Genomic DNA, 14,071 nt, shown 5'->3' with positions numbered 1-14,071 from the left:
AGGGGTAATGAGCTCCAGGATACGCTGCATGAACACGGTTGGAGCGGCGACAGCGCGCTGAATGGAGATGAATGTGCACGATGAGGATGACTGGCAGCGCTAACAATGCAGCAAAGCAACGCAGGCCTCTGATCCTCTGCAGACGCGCCGGCAGTCCCACACACCGGGATCCACGGCGACCGGCTCGCTCTGCTTCATCACTAATTGCCTCAGTCTATGGTTTAAGTGACGGGAACAGCTGATAGAAACAGGCTGAGGTTGGCCTTCAGCTGCTGACTCTGCTTTGATGTCACATTCGTGCGTTGTGATGTCAGACATTTCTTTGGGGGAGTGCACATCACTTCTGGTTTTAGGTCTTTAGGGGGGAATTTAGCAATGGTTTTAAGCATCTTTAAGATTCTACTTCTTCTCATTTATCACAGAACAGACAGAACTCTTGAGTCCGTCTGGTTCTGGTCTTATGTGTTTGTTAGAGCTCATTTCATTATGTGGGACAGCCTCCGCGATGATCAGAGACTGTCTGCCTGCATGGAGAAATTATAGTCTACTAGTTCTAATAATCTTTTATCAAAGGTTAATATTGCATATTGATTTAATGGCTATTAATCATAATTTAAAACACAAAATTCTTTAAATTGTTTGTGTAATATGTGTGTTTTTTTTTTCCTATTTCCTTTTTTTCTGGTCAAAATGTTACTTTTACTATCATTTTAAATAGTCCAGTTTTGTATTTCCTACATTTGCATGGTTGTATTTTTTCCTTTTTGCTTGAAATGAGTGTCTTTTCTAAATGATCGGTTGTTTCAAGAATCACTTCCTCATTTGCTGCTGCCTGTTTTCCTGTCCTGCACCTGTTCTGGACTGCAGGGACCAGATTTTCACAATTCTCCTGTCTTATTGCACATTTGCACAAACCTAGTACATGGTAGAAATCAATATTGGGCATAGTGAACGACCCCCCCCCCCCCCACCTCCCCTAAAAATTATGACCTCACACCGGGAGAAACTGTCAGAAAAAATGAACATGCACAAAATCCCTCATGGGGCTAAAAAAATGTCAAAACCAAAACAAATGTGTCGAGGATATTATTATGGGATGGCCACACGACCTACAGCCACACGACCTACAGGCCATTTTGTGGCAAAATGGGAAATTTAAGTGTTTTTATAATGTTCGCTCCTCACGAAAAACAACCCCATTTACCATCCATTTATGCATCGCTTAGTCTTTCTCTAAAAACCTGCTCTCCGAGATCCAGCCCCTCCCAATCCACGAAAACAAGTGGGTCAAATTATGACATCACAAAGTGAGTAACAGCCCTTTCCAGGAAAAGTCTGCACTGCCAGCTCCACCCCCAGGCTAACAGACACGCCCACTTTCTCCACGGAGCTAGCAGTGATCGGCTAAACGCTTTCAGTTCTATGCACATTATGCACCTCCGTCTTTGCAAAAAATCGAATGATGTTTGTTTTTGTGGGCGACACGCAGACATGCTGCCAAGGCCGACTCTAGGTCATTGTCATGAAATGGGCGGCACCCACAGGGAGAGAAAGGCGGAGCCTCAGATATCGAGTTGTCTGTTCTGGATAAGAAAATGAACTGTGAAAATAACAAATATTTTATAATAAAATAATTGTTTTTTAGTGTGCCAAAGGTAATATTTAATCAAATACAATGCTATTGTTTACTCTGAAAGGCTTATAAAAAGCATGATATAGACCCTTTGTGGCGACAGTGGCTCAGGTGGTTGAGTCCAATGACCGAAGGGTTGGAGGTTCAATCCCCGCTCCCACCAGCAAAAAATGTTATTGTGTCCTTGGGCAAGACACTTCACCCTCCTTGCCTCCAGTGTGGCTCCACTGGTGTGTGGAGCCACACTGGCTACAACCATAGCTTACCATCACCAAGTATGAATGAGGAGTGAATGAATAATGGACATAATGTAAGCGCTTTGAGTGTCTTGAAAAGCGCGGATAAATCCAATCCATTATTATTATTTAAGTCTGGAACCGCAACCATGGTTTTGTTGACCTGTGACCTGAGGAAGAGTCTGCCATCTCAAATGATCAGTAACTAATTCAAAGACCTCCTAGGGATTTCAATCTATCACCTCCTATCTCCTTGAGCATCATTAAGAAACTACTTTAGAAAAAATTACAAAATTCAAAATTTTTGAACTTGAATAACGAAAAGCTGCCATTTTGAAAAAACTGATTTTTTTTAATGAATTGGTTACGTGTAGCTCTGACCAGGGTGACAGAGGCAGATAGGGAGGGTGAGGGGCGTGTATTCAGAAGCTCTGTAAGGGCGGGTCAAAGGGTGTGGCAAGGGCAGATAGCCCCTGCAGACAATACAACACTGCTTTCAGATTTATTTAAATGGAGTATATTCTACTTATTCGAAAATGTATTTATTCATCTTTTAAACCCGTTTTATCCCTTCCGGGGTTACTGGGCTGCAGAAGCCCACCCTGGCCGCTTGTGGGCGAGGGACACCCTGGACAGGTCACCAGTCTGTCGCAGGGCCACAATCACACATCCATGCACACCCTCACATTCACACCTATGGGCAATTGAGAGAAACCACTGAACCTATGAAGCATGTTTTATGGACGCTGGGAGGAAGCTGGAGTCCCCGGTGAAAACCCAAGCATGCATGGGGAGAACATGCAACCTCCACACAGAAAGGTCCCCCATTGGTGTTCTGGTTCAGGTCCCTCAGCCGGGACTTGAACCGGGGGCCTTCTTGCTTTGAGGCAAGAGCGCTAACCACTGCACCACCGTGCATTTTTTTGTCTGTGCAATAGTGTTTCTAACATTATTAGAAATCTTTAAATACATCTTAGAGGCAGGGTCAGCGGTAAAAACAAAAGCCAACATTCCTCATTGGAGCGGGGATGGGGGTCTGTCCAGGATCAATACAATGAACTAGCAGAACTTAGAGTATAAAAGGGTCCACCTGATTTCTTAGATGAACTGACATCAGTCTGAGGATCTCACCTCATCTTTAAACGGATTCATCATTTTCATTGGGAGACCCGGACTGTGACTCTCCGATGTCCAGACGTTATTTTTCCAGGTTTGCCTTGGACGATAAAGCCCCCCTCAGAGGAGGAATCTATGTGATGACACAGCTTCAGCAGAGCCCGGTTCTGCTGTCTAAACCTCTCCTGTCACACAGGAAGAGGTCCAGGGGTCGAGTAACATTAACACCGACTCATGGTCGATGTGAATTGATGCCAGCAAAATTCCCTAAACAAAGAACTTCAGACTCAATTAACTAAGTGTTCTGTTCCAGCTGAAATAGACCACCAGAGTTGTGTGATTGTCTGGAGCCTCATACGAACTTTCACGCTCTCAGGCATTTGCCATTTTCCTCTAATCGGGTGTGAATAGAACATGTGTTCAGATCAGAGAGTAAGGAATTAATTCAGTCTCAATAATCAGAAATGCACACAAACATAATTTTGATTTACACTTTTCATGTAAACTAACAAATACGAATGTGTATTTACAAATCGCCTCCCACTTGTGACTCTCTGTATTTGTGAGAGAAATGCGTGCGGTGAGTGAATATGGAGACTCTCCTAACGTGCCAGGTCAACAAATGTCATCATCGGCTAATGAATCTGTCAATCAAATTCATCAGCCAACCAGGCGTGTTCGCTTTAGTATTGGATTGTATTTTTATTTTCCCATTCAGGTGTATTTATTTACAGTCACCTGGAAGTCCTTTAGTGGATGTGTGAGCTGAAGCAAGGGAGGCTAAGCTAAGTGAGTCCAGTAAAGTTTGAAAGTTCATCAAAGATCCGGACCTCAAAAACTCTTCTGATAAATGTTCAATTGTGACAGCAAGGATCTCAATCAATTTGTAGGAACACAGAATAGATTTCAAAAGAAAATAGATTTTTTTTGGTTGCTTTTTAATGAGAAATGATCTCTTTGAGCTGTAAATGGAAACACGACAGCGAGACGACTGCCAACAAAGTGCCAGCTCAGAGGAAAGAGCATAAATTAACTCCATAAGTTCATTCTTGGTCCATAAATGCCGACGCCTCAGATCGCAACAATAAAAGAGTTGTGTGTTTTGAAGTGGTTCCTTATTTGCATTGCCCCCTGCAGTCTGAGGACCAATAGTTTCTCAGCCAGAGAAGAAAGTTGACAGTAGCCGCGGTTACATGTGTACAATGTTTTGATTGGATCAAAGATCGGATTAGAATTCAACCGTGTACATGGATTCAGAAAAACTTTTTCTGATTACAACAAACGTCTACATGCTACGACGGAGTTTTAGGGCCACCAAAAAAAAAAATTAGAGCCACCAAAAAAAAAAAAAAAGTAAGATTACGAGATTTTATCTCGTAAATTTAGGAGATAAAAACTCGTAAATGTACGACTTTTTATCTCATAAATTTACGACTTAAAATCTCATAAATTTACGAGAAAAAAGTCGTAGATTAAGGAAAAAACACTGAAGTTGTCCGTTTATCGGAACCTAGCTTGAAGATGAAGTATGTGGAGCCTTTTGTGAAGCTTCATTTCCGGATTATTATAGGTGTAAAACAAAGAGATTCTGAACCTTTTGGCGACTCAAAATCAGATTAGTTTCCGTGTAGCAGTCTTTCCGGGGTTCAGTGTCAGTAAAGCGGAGTTTAATATGTAAAATAAGGAGCTCAGAGACACGTTTGGGTGTAGACAATCGCTGCAGCCTTTATTCTCCTTTTCATTCACATATCCTGAAGTTCATTTGTCTCATTACGTCATGAACCTGTCATCCCAACACCAATGCGGAAGTAAACAGTGTTACAAACGCCCCCTCCTGCAGATGAAATGTCCCGTTTCAGCATAAAACAATAAAGAGGAATGAAAATAGTGTTTTATATTAGCTTTGGAACGTTGAAAATGCCAAAAAAAAGTGCTCCTCCTTTTGTGTGACGGAAGCGTCACACAGACGTAGAGTCTTGTCTTTGGTGGAGGAAGAAAGGATTCAAGCGAACAGCTGCAGGGACACCGACGACGGCTTCATCGGGCTGCAGAGATCCTGCAAACCAACCATCAATAAATAAAACTTTAATGAATCGTAAATCAAACAAATGACCTTCCAGACATTTGGAACGTTATCAATAAACATTCAGATCACCTGTTCAACAAAGTTTAGTCGGTCTGCTCTGCTGCTGCACGGCGTTCACCTGCTGCTCTGCATGCTCACTTCCACTGTAATCTCCTAAAATTACGACTTTTTTTCTCCTAAATTTACGAGTTTTTATCTCCTAAATTTACGAGTTTTTATCTCCTAAATTTACGAGATAAAATCTCGTAATTTTACTTTTTTTTTTTTTTGGTGGCTCTAATTTTTTTTTTTTTTGGTGGCCCTAATACTCCGTCGTAACATGCGCCACACTTTCGGTCAGAATAAATCATTTGGAGATGCGCAGTGCTCTCTAAAATACCCAAAGAGGAAATTAGTCCCACAAGCGGGACAAGATCATCTTCTAAACGTGCTTTTATTATTGTTATGGTTATTATGAAGCGCCTGTTTGCTCATCGTTTTATTTTTAATCTGAGCTTTTTTTGTGTCGAAACGGAGCTGGAAGAAGGGTTAGCAGTATGCTAACACGCGCTAACAACATTTAACCTTGTTTTATGAACATAAAATCCATGCAGGAAATGCTGCAATCTGCATCTTGGCTGCACGTAAATATGTGGGAATAACATCAGCCTTTATTTAGTCGGGACACGACTGGAAACACAAATCCATGTGATTGCTTGGTGTTTCTAAGGACTGAGCTGCATTTCTGCTTTCTGCTGGCGGTCCGAGCTCTGCTAGGACACACGGTTCTGCCTAGAGACCCGGTCATCTGGAGTTTGGTAGCTCGTTCACCTAGAGCTGCGGGACGAATTGCAGTCCGATGCCTCCCACATAAAGCCCACATGTAACAAAGCAACCTCCCTTCTTCTCAAACACGGAGCTATAAGTCTGCCTGCTCTGCTCAGAGAGACGGTTCGCTCGGCCCACCGGCAGCCGAGCCCGGACCGTGCAGGGTCCGGACGTCGGGGGGCACGAAGGGGCCTCTTGGAGGAAAGGGAGAGGCGAGGAGCCCGCGGGGCGAGGACAGAATGCAGAGGCGTCTGCGGAGCAGCCGGTCGGTCCTGTTTGAGCTCCAAAGCCTTCTCTGCAGGGAAACACCCTCAATGCATGACGATAAACCAGAGCAGTAGTGACCCACGATCAGAATGAACCGTTTACATGCACAACGATCGGATCAACAATCGGCAAACCCACCTATATCAATCGGAAAGAATTTTTGATCCAAACGAGTCTGATCGGGGCAGAGTATTCTGAACGGCGTGCTTGCGTGACGCATTTTTCTTCCGATCAGGCGTTCTTTCCGATCACTTTTGTAAACACAGCTACTGAAAGTTTTCATAAAATCTCTGTTTGTTAGGTCCAAATGTGGACCCGCTTTGGCTCAGAAATAACACAGGTTTGCGTTTTGTCGCACCTTTTCTTGGATTTTCTTTTTGTTCAATGAATGTTTTGTTTGTTCATCGGCTTCTTCTTCTCTGACCGCTGCAGTTCCTGATCTGCCGTGTGCGTCCTGACTGCAGATGTTCCAGTGTTTCTCCTTCCAGTGTCTTTCCTGTCCTCTCTGTCATCCCAGATGCTCTTCTTTAGCAAGTCAGGTACTTCCTAACTTGTTAAGCACTAAAAAAATCTAAAAGTTTCTAGTGTTTGGGCAGACCCAGTTTACTTCCTGAAATGCTGTGTTGTTTTCTGCAAATGGAAAATTTGGGTCGACTGAAAACAAACTGGAAGTGCTTTCTGACAAATGTCGGAGACTGAAACTTTAAGTGTAAACCTAATGGTTTCTTGCCTTAATTGTGAGTGATACAATGATTCCAAGAAAAAATAGTGGACGTATTTTGTGCATCTTTCTCTCAATTTTGTGTCCAAATAGTTGTGAGCTATCGTGAGACTCACCCCTACAGCACTGACGGTTGTATTTCAGTCTGATGGCTGCAAGATTTAGCTTCATGTTTGATGGTCAGTTTCTTTTTTGTCCGAATCTTTAAAACATCTTTAAAACTTTAATACACCTAGAGTTGCCGCACTATTGCAAGCCTCTATAAGCTTTTTTGAATCAATTTTAGTTTCCTCTCAGAAAGCGCAAAAATCTTTGTGGAGGTCGGAGATCTAAATGGGGACTGAACTGAACTTTTTGAACACATGACTACTGCAAAAATGGCGTTTAAAATTTATGATTTTTTTTTTTTATTCCTTAAAGCGGAACAGTTGGATACAATCCGGCTGGCTGTCACGAGTTAGGATATTCACATCAGCAGGAGCTTTTCAAAATAAAAGTCTTTCAACGTGTAAAAATAACGTGAGTTTACAATTTACTTTTTTCCACATAATTTCAAACAAAAAAAAAAATCCAAAAATGTGAATTGAAACATATTGCACAGTTTAAACATTTCTCAATAAAGTATTCAACCATTGTTTTCTCTTTCTTTATAATAGTTTCTTCCGCCATTTTTTTTGGTACGTAACTCCTCCTACAATTTTTCAGCTATTTTCACCATTCTATTATTAAAATGTTCAGCTCATTCAGCTTTTTCCAGCTATGACTTTTGGCCCTTCAAATCCTTGAACTTTTGAAGATATTCCAGGATTTTTGCCTCCATTGAAATTCATGGGGAATCCTTGGTGCAGAAGCTCGCTGGTTCGATACCCGGCGCTCGCATTTTTCCCAAAAACATTTTTTTTGTTATTGTGCTGTTTTCACTTTTCTTATGGTCAACTTGGATAATTTCTTTAGTTAATTATTTGTTTATTTTTATTGCCAATTATTACCCTTTAAGTTTCATTTTCATCCAGTAATATAGCATTCTACCTACAGCAGCTCCTTCTAGTTCATTATTATCTCTCTTTTGGTCAATTTTCTAGTTATTCTATGTTTTTTAAAATAAAGAGCTTTTTTTCTACACCATCAAAGGGAGTCTGAAGGTCAAGATGATACCTGAGTTAGAATGGGCAGGTTATCTGCAGTTGCCTACACCTAACTTAGCAACAAAAAGGTAAATTGTGTGGGGCAAAGTTGAGTTTGAAGCTCTGTGAAGTCCACTCACCTGTCAATCAAAGACTATTTCCATAAAATAAGTATTGTAAACATGTTCATTTTGTGTAAAATTTACATTCTAAACACCACAGAGAATGAAAAATGATTTCCCTCTGCAAACTGCCTCCAGTGGTCTTTTGAGAAACTGCAACACTTGGCACTTGCTGATTTGAATCAACCACAAAAAGTGGGCCTTGACGTGCTGGTAAACAGCAGAAGTAGAAGAAGAAGCCCCTCCCTGCTTGTCCAGCGGTTTACCACTGAACAACACGAGTTGTAGAACGTTCAGTAAGCCACGTTTAGGAAGTTCTTGAACACGTGTCACATGCCCGGTGTGTCCGTAGCTGAATAATGACATGTGCAGCTTTGTGCAGCTTCCGTCTGAATGAGTGAACCGATACCATAGTGCTTGTTTATGTAACTAGATTTGGCAAAGAATGGTTCATGCTGGAACAGGTTCAGAAGAATTTCGGCGTCATTTGAGCAGTTTATTATTTCAGGTTGTGAGAAAACAGGAAGTTTCTCTTCCAGAGGAGAGACGAATAGTCTCCTCTTCCAAGAGACATATGATGAATGTTTTGTTGACTGTCCAGACTTCAATCCCTGCTGTGATGCAGCTGGATGCCCAAGCAACTCTGCAACAACTCCCACCAGCACACAGCTCTGCAGTGCATAGTTCTTCTTTGATATTCGTCCAGGAAATTGTTTTCTTTGCTGGAAAACAAGCTCGCTGGAGCAGAGAGAGCCCTACTGATGGGCTGTGCATCTTTTTTTTTTTGTTGCTTTGTTTATTTCACAGTGAAAGCACCATATAAATCTCACTAATGCATGCGGCGCAGGAATAATAGATGTGACGCAACACCCCCCCCCCCCCATTCAGAATGTCACTTACACGCCACAAAGGCTCGTTCCGAACGCCCATCATGGCAGAATCGCAATAATTCAGCATTTATCAACCACACCAAATACTGCTGCGGGTGTTTTTCAAGCTGGCTGCACTGATAGCTTCTCCAGGGCTCATTTCATGCTTGGTAAAAGACAGTATTCATGTTTGCAGTCACTTAATTACTGCTTATGTTGTCTGATCACTAAAGGCAGTAAAGTGGGGAAACCCAACAGTGCAGCATGTAATCGGAGTTTAACAGCACATGAACAACGACAACAGATCCCAGACGGCCGTATTCAATTAAGACAGCAGCCAACGCATCAGACATGTGTTACAGAAAGAAAAAAAATCACTTTCCTTTTTTCACTGCAAATGTTTGGCTTTCTGAAACTCAGGAACAGACCTGCAGCTCTGAAGCTTCCAAAAGCTGTAATCAGGTCAGAAGCCTCCAAAGAGGCTTTTATGCAGATCTTAACTTTGAAACCAGGAGCTCGTCATAAAGGCCCCAAAATACATGCCGTTAGAGAGCACAATCGAAATGCATCACCCACAGAGAAAACCCACTGCAAGGCCCTCCACTCTGCTCCCCCACAACACAGCCTACATACAGAGCAGCTCCTGTGAACTCTGCTGAACCTCTGTTGATCTGCAACGGCTTCTGGTCAGCCTCTAGTTTCAAAGTGTAAGATGTAAGGTTTTAAAGTTCCTTAAAGTCTCAACATTTGGCAAGTTATTATGAGCCCCATTCAGCTCTGCTGCTCCTCATCAATGCAGCTTCTTTACTGCCAAAGATCATCACCACAAAACCTAAACCTCCCTACAATTTCCGCTCAGCTAAGCCTTATAATGCTAAATAATAATGGATTCATTCTGAGACTTCATTTCATTTAGGGTCACCTTTCTCCCAGTGATTGTAGCTGTGTTTCCATCACACGTATGCGCAGAACTTTATTGAAATTCTAAAAATTATAAAAAAAACAATTTCCCAATAACACTGTTTTCATTAAATCATAATTGTGTGAAAAAACACAAACCAACTCAAATGATAAGGGTTTCAGAAACATGGCGATGGATGTGAACAATACTTTGATTGACAGCAGATACATTCTCATTTTTGCCACGGCACTATTATTTGATTGGATTTTTCTGCACTTTTCCAGACGCTCAAAGCGCTTAGTGTGTCCATTATTCATTCACTCCTCATTCATACTTGGTGATGGTAAGATCACTGGGATTATTCATGCACATTCACACACCAGTGGAGCCACACTGGAGGCAAGGAGGGTGAAGTGTCTTGCCCATGGACACAATGACATTTGGCTGGTGGGAGTGGGGATCGAACCGCCGATCATTGGACGACCCGCTCAACCGCCTGAGCCACTGTCGCCACTAGCGCTCATCTTCAATATCTATCAATGGAGACGTCGCCCTCATCTTCAGGCCATGGAGCGGCGAGCTCCTTACATGTGGGAGGGGCTACGGATGAAGCCATATTGGTCAATCATGGTTGGGGATTTAAAAGAGGAGCAACATTTCCACACGACACGCTGAACTTCTGATGAGCTGTGGGATGCTGTGGAACCTCTGGTGACGGCCGCTGTACAGCGCCCAGGACCGCCAACATCTCTGGTGTTAAAGGGTTGACTTCTCCATGTGTGTCAACTATGCACTTTGTTGTCAAATTCCTTCATAATGGTGGCTAAATTCAGAATTCAGAATCACTTAGTAACGATTGACTTTGTTTTCATGCTTTCTGAGTCCAGCATTAAGGTTTGTTTCGTCTCAAAGACGGCCCAGCATAGTCTGTCTCTTGAACATGTTGGGAATGTAGAATTTTTCCCTCAGATTATACTAAAGAGGCGACAGAGAGGGAAATAGCATCTAAGCTGTTGCCGCAGCAACCAGGTCCCTGAGAAGCTTTAAAAAATTGGTTGGTTGGATAGAAACTAAAATGACAATCCTGGCTCAAATGTTCAGTTCTATGGTTTCTCCTCTTGTTTATCACTAAAATGGAAATAATCCCTTGGATTGCTTGTTCCAACGGTTTATGTCCTCTAAATGCAAATGTGTAGGAAAGCCAAAAGATTCCAAATCCCTCTTAGTGTAATTCAATCTGGGGTGACTACCCCAATCAGTAAAAACAAAAGCCAGATTCATTCCAATCGTGTGTATTTCCCGCCTAAAAACAGGACATTCTAAGCATGTTAGTGTTTAATCTACGGCAGAGCTGCTCTTTTATGTCTTTTTTACCACATTTCTGCAGAGAATTTACAGAACTTGGTTTACTGTCAGTCTCAGGAAAAACTATCTGAAAAGACAAAAGTGGTTCTCAATCATCATTTTGACATAATGTCTCCATATCTGAATCTCTGAGCGTCTTCACCTTTGAAGCTCTTTGAACTGTCACACAGCTGACAGTAAATCTGCAGCATCATTTAGTCTGATACTTCTTCCCCTCAGGTTTCGTTTTTTTTTCCAACTACAAAATGAGTTCACTTCTCTTTTCTACACTTTGTTCTGTCTGTTGTGCTTTTTCTGTCTGACAAAAGGGGTTTGATTATTTTAGTCAAATTATAATTTGTTTTTCCTGAACTTGTTGCTTTGCTGCCTGTTTAGAAACCTTTCAAATGCACACAAAAAAGCAATCGATTTTTGAGAACTGAAATCATCATCAGTAAAATACAGCAGTGTTCCTGTTTGTGTAATCAATAAAGTTAGAGTCTTTGTTTATGAAATCACCTTTTAAATGTTTGTCCTGACTTGGTTTGAGTTTCGCGCTATGATTGATGTTTGATTGCTCAAAGCTAACGCTGTGTGTCTCCGGAGGAGAGGTGCTGCTGGCTATAACCTGAAACATTCAAGAGACTTTTTGCTTTTCACAGATATGCTGAGCTGGTGAGGCGAAATGTGGACTTGAAGTTTTTCGCACATTCGCGCTCACACTCTGCTAAACTGTTAATGGACCAGGAAATCCACATCAGAAAACATCAGAGTCCCTAATTCTTTCATTAACACCCCCTCCTCTTTCTGTATTCTCTGTTTTCATTCTGACATTTTCAGCTCCAGTTCAGACTCACTACCAGTTCCTCTCTGTTCACTAATCATTCGGAATGTTCACATCGCCTCCGTCATTTCTGTGTCTGAACAACGAAATTCAGCGCAACGCAATTCAGCGCAACGCAACGCAGCGCAACACAATGCAGCGCAATGCAATGCATGAATCAGTTTCATGACTTGCTGTTGTTTCGTGTTTCAGTATGTGTTCATTTGTACTGTGATTTGTTATTCTTGTATCTTAAATGTAAGCATGTCTTGCACCTCTCGGCCACCGTACAATATAGTGTTTCCACACAGCAGAGCCGATACTCGGGTTTTATAGGTGTTCGTTGTTTGTGGGGTCATGGGATACGTGTTAACGGAGGGGAGAGTTGGGTTTTCTATTGTAATATCCGGATCCGGATGTTTTTTTTTTTTTTTTTTTTTGCAAGCCCTCTTGCCTCACAGCAAGATGGCCCCCAGTTCAAGTCCCAGCTGGGGGACCTAAAAACAGAACATCAATGGGGGACCTTTCTGTGTGGAGTTTGCATGTTCTCCCCATGTATGCGTGGGTTTTCTCGGGGGTTTCCGGTTTCCTCCCACTGTCCAAAAACATGCTTCACAGGTTAACTGACAACTCTAAATTGTCTATAGGTGTGAATGTGAGAGTGAATGGGTGTGTGATTGTGGCCCTGCGACAGACTGGTGACCTGTTCGGGGTGCCCCCTGCCTTAGCCCATAAGGGATAGGCTCCGGCAGCCCCGTGACCCTGAAAGGGACAAACGGAAGAAAAACAAAAGAAAAACATTTTGGTTCAGACAAACCTGTTTGACCTTCTGTTGCGTCTTCCTTTCTGTATCTTGTGGATTTTACAAGGGAATCCTGTGTATAATAGCTTTATTAGTTTGAGGATTAAATTGGCCAATGAGTAAAGTTAATGTTACATTTTGATCTAGTAACTAAAGTAATAAATTACTCTTTAAAAGTAATCCAACACTGATTAAATGTTTATTGTTGGAGAAACAAATTTTTGAATCTTTTTAAACATTTCTCATAAGTACTCTGACGCGTCTTCTGAAAAGTACGTCAGCAAAAGGAGACGATGTCCCAAAGTTTTTACAATTCTACTGGTGTTGAAAAGAGTCAGGGGGTCTTAGAAGTCCTGAAGAGAGTCTAGAGAGGACCTTTAATGGAAATTCTACTGAGATACATGAAAGCCAGAGGACGACATTGAGTCTGAAGAATAACCTTTCACTCTGATTGCCTCCAGTGCAATTGATTACCTGAAGTCCTCACACCTTGTGCCCTTCCCCCGCACGCCCTGAGCCCCCAGACCAACTTGTCTGCCGTTTTATTTATTTTTTTCCATGTGATTAGCGATATTGCTCACACACGCACTCGGGTGTGCCTGTGTTTGATCGAGTGTCAGACCATCTCATGGACAAGATGGCTTCAAACTTGGATTCTGAAGAGGAGACAGGAGAAAGCATGGATGAAACTATCACAGCAAATGTCCATCTGCAAATAAATCCACAGACACAATCCCTTCATCCACCTTCAGTGGAGACTTTCATTTCAAGCTACACCAAACACACACCCGTTCCAGCAGGTAGCGCCGAACCTGGACCTGTAGCCCCCCCCACTGCAGGCCAGGGGTGTTTTTAGGCAGCAGCTTATCTCCAGCACTCATTACACAACATGCCACTTTCAGAAAAAGTCGCTCTTGCAGTCGACAGCTCTTTCTGCTTTGCCTCTTTTCAGAACTAAAGCTGAATTAAAATGACACAGCCCCAACGCGCTTAAAGGCTCCCGTTGCTGTCTGTTCCGAACTGTCGGGTGTTTGCGTACACTTTTGTTTGTGTGTGAGGAAGATGAGATTGCACTGCTCTGGCCGCTGTCAAGGGGACCAGAGCGGAAAGTCACAGAAATGACTCGATCTAATCTCCTTCCATCTCTTCATCGACTGAAAGAACTCTGGACCCTGGTGATAACGCCCAGCAATTAGACAGACCCCACAGCTGGCAGCCCA

The 14,071-nt window shown here is 42.4% G+C and overlaps 1 protein-coding gene across 4 annotated transcripts in view; it reads right to left on the bottom strand.

The window, feature by feature from the left end:
* Positions 1-14,071, bottom strand: part of sorcs2 (sortilin-related VPS10 domain containing receptor 2) — a 443,700-nt gene that overhangs the window by 162,032 nt on the left and 267,597 nt on the right. The window lies entirely within an intron of this gene.

This window comes from Oryzias latipes, chromosome 18 (genome assembly GCF_053564925.1).
Source record: "Oryzias latipes strain Hd-rR chromosome 18, Olatipes_Hd-rR_3.1".
NCBI classification, from domain to species: Eukaryota; Metazoa; Chordata; class Actinopteri; order Beloniformes; family Adrianichthyidae; genus Oryzias; species Oryzias latipes.
Note: the sequence above shows the minus strand (reverse complement) of the source record. Positions and strands in the feature narration are given on the sequence as shown.